The sequence below is a fragment of the Echinops telfairi genome, unplaced genomic scaffold (assembly GCF_000313985.2).
Source record: "Echinops telfairi isolate 266 unplaced genomic scaffold, ASM31398v2 ScPeMD7_7410;HRSCAF=8448, whole genome shotgun sequence".
Taxonomy (NCBI): Eukaryota; Metazoa; Chordata; class Mammalia; order Afrosoricida; family Tenrecidae; genus Echinops; species Echinops telfairi.
In genome coordinates, this window is record NW_022111310.1 from 16,723,622 (window position 1) to 16,726,783 (window position 3,162).

Genomic DNA, 3,162 nt, shown 5'->3' on the forward strand with positions numbered 1-3,162 from the left:
CCTGAGGCGGGCCTTCAGTATTGGCTTCAAAGAGAGCCTGCTGGAAATGCACCCTCGGGCTCACTCCAGCCTACAGACTCAGAACTGAGCAGCACTCCCGCTGCCGTGGGAGAAGTTGCTCCCAGTGAAAAAGCCCACCCGCCATCGCGTTGACACCGACTCCTAGGGGCCCTACAGGACAGAGTCGCGCACACCATAAGGACTCTCTCTGAGACTGCACATCTTTACTGGGGCAGCCAGCCTCTTCTTTCTCCAGCAGAGTGGCTGGAGAGGTTAGTAGCCCAGCACTTCACCCATCACACCCCCGGGCCCCTGAGGCAGGCTCCCTGAATCATCCTGATTCCGTGAAGTCATCTTCAAACTCACTTGCTTCCAAATCTATAGTTAAACTATGAAAATATAAACATTCAAATTATGAATATATAACTGGCCAGGTTCTAAGGGCCCTTCGATGCTTTCCCAAAAAAAGGAAAGTGATTCTGGATAATTCATTTACATGACGCACGCATTTTAGTGGCCTATATCTTAGGCATCGAGTGCTGGCGGCGTCATGGTTGTGTGTTGGGCTGCTAACTATGAGGTCAGCATTTCAAAGCCACCAGCTGTTCGTAGGGAGAGAAATGAGGTTTTTCAGTCTCACCAAGAGTTACACGATCTGGAAAACCCACAGGGCCAGCTACTCTGTCCTGAGGGTCGCTGTGAATCAGCATTGACTAAAGATGGCAGTAAGCTGAGTATCTATCTCAGCTGCAGGAGTAGCTGACTAGGACTTCTATTAGGATGTATTCATCTCTCTGCACAGATCAGCATTTGTCACCCCCAGGACATGTGCAGAGTTCAGGGGACAATTGGGTTGGTCATGGCTAAGTCACCAGTGGCCCACTAGTTTCCATGAGTGCTTTTTCTCTCACAGCCACCGGCCCCCTTCCTGGGGCCCTCTCTAAACCCGCTGTTGTTCTGGCTTGCTGCCTGTCTTCCTGCCGGGGAAAGGTGTCAGCTGTACCACTGGTCACCCAGGACACTCTTGGACTTTCCATGAGACACCTGTCCACATCCCGAGCACCTGGCCAAGGGCATTACCATGGAGCCAAAGTGACTAACTGAGCCAGAAAGCACACAGACAATGCCATGGTCTCTGAACTTCTAAAACGAACAGGAAAAGCCTTGCAATGTCCTGCAAAGGCAACGGAGCAGAGGAACACACGTTGGGCTTTGAGTCAGGAACATGCGGGTTCAAATCCCAGCTCCTCCCCTTCCTGACTGGGGCGTAACCTTGGGTTTGCAAAGGACCCCAAGACCCTCGGCCCCCGCTTCCTCATCTACCAAGTGGGAAGAACACTGAGCATTGCCGCAAGGGAAAATGGTTTCGGATGTGGTGTATGCTCAACCAAACAGCTCCCTCTCCCTCCCTCCTGTGCCCTTCCAGAGCTGAGACACCGTAACTGAAGGAGGCCAAGAGAAGCCCCCAAATGACTGAAGCCCTGGAATATAAGAGCTACGGAAAGTGGGCGGAAAATGTTAAAAGAGAACATTTAATCTTGAGGAAAATCCACAATGTTTAGTCTGGACAGAGAGAACAATACATAACTTCAGCTACTGTTCCCAAGCACCCATTGTCTTGCCTGGGTTTCAGTAATGCCCAATCTGCAGAACAAGAAACTGAGACTTTCTCTTCTGCCCGAGATCACAGAGCTAACTGAAGACAAGGTGTTAGGCAGCTAGGTTTAGGGACAGGGGGTTGTCCCTCCCATGCCTGCAAAGACCCCCATAAGGAGGTTGGAAGAAAATCAGGCAACCATTAGACGCCTATGAAAGCCCCAAATTGACCATGCTCCTACTCAAGCCCCCAGCCAGGTTGGGGGTACACCTAGGCGGTCCAAACTAGGCCCAGGCCCATGACATCACCCAGGTGGGCTCAACCCAGCCAATGGGGTCAACCAATACCATCAACCACGCCTTCCCCCAGCCAGGGGGTGGGCCAGACTCAAGGCCCGAGCATGCTCTGGCTCTTGCTCTCTCTTAAGGCTCCTAGCAGCAGGGGGGGTGAGAGTCTCACAGCCTCTTACTCTCTTTTCCACTGCTCCTGGTCACAGGCAGGTCGGAGGGTGGGGGCGCACCAGCACAGCCTGGATGTGCCCCCTCAGGGCCTGCTCCTGGCCTGTTTGGGGCCCGGAGCCTCTTGGTCCCCATGCCACTGCATCTGGGCCTACATGCTGTAAGCCTCTAGGTTCTTGGGCTTCTGGCCACCCAGGATCCCTCCCCAGTCCCGCACGTGTGGGTACATTTTTCCACAGGGTTGATCATGCCCAGTTGGGAACCCCTGTGAGACTGTAAAACCTGCCACTTGTCCCATCCTTCCTAAAAACCCACTTGCCATACAAGACAGGCTTCGGCGTGAATTCTTTCATCGTGCAAAGCCAAGAACTGAGGTATTACCCACTCGAAAACCCTTACAGAAGAGGTTCAAACCTGGGCCTGATTCTACCCTGGCTTCCAACTGGATTCTCACCCGGGCACTGGAGATGGCACACAGAGAGGAGCAGGAGGAAGGCAGGGGGTGAAGATGGCTTCCTGCCACTGACCCCCAGGATGCAGAGGCCACGGAAGGCAATGACAGACTCGCTTCCCAGGCTGGGGCTCATCGCAGGTGGGACCTCCAGGCCGCAGCTGGCCCTGGTGGAGGCTGGCATGAAGGGAAGAGGGCGCCGCGTTGCCTGGGGGAGCGGGACTGGTCTCCTGCGGTCAGGTTGCACAGGTGGGGCCTGAGCACGCCTGCGCTTCCCGTGACGGGAGCTCAAGGGCCGGGGCACAAGGGGACCCATCCTTCTCTTTTCCAGATTTTCTATGGTTATTTCAGAGATTATTATTCCTAAAAAGGAATTTCTACAGATGAAATAAAAATATGAAATGTGAGCATAGGCTTTGTTTCCCCCTTAGTTTCTGAGCCGCTTTGTTTTCTTACCAACGGAACCGGTTTGGTAACTCCTGTAACTGGGGAAATGGCCCTGTCGTCAGCCTCTTCACACCAGCTCAGGGCGCACTCCTGCAGCCACAGCTCTGGTGCAGGAAGACCCCAACAGCAGCCAGAGGACACGAGGGGGCTTCGTGGGGAAACAGAATTAAAAGACATGAAACTCTCCCGTGAGCTTTTTGAAGCCCCTT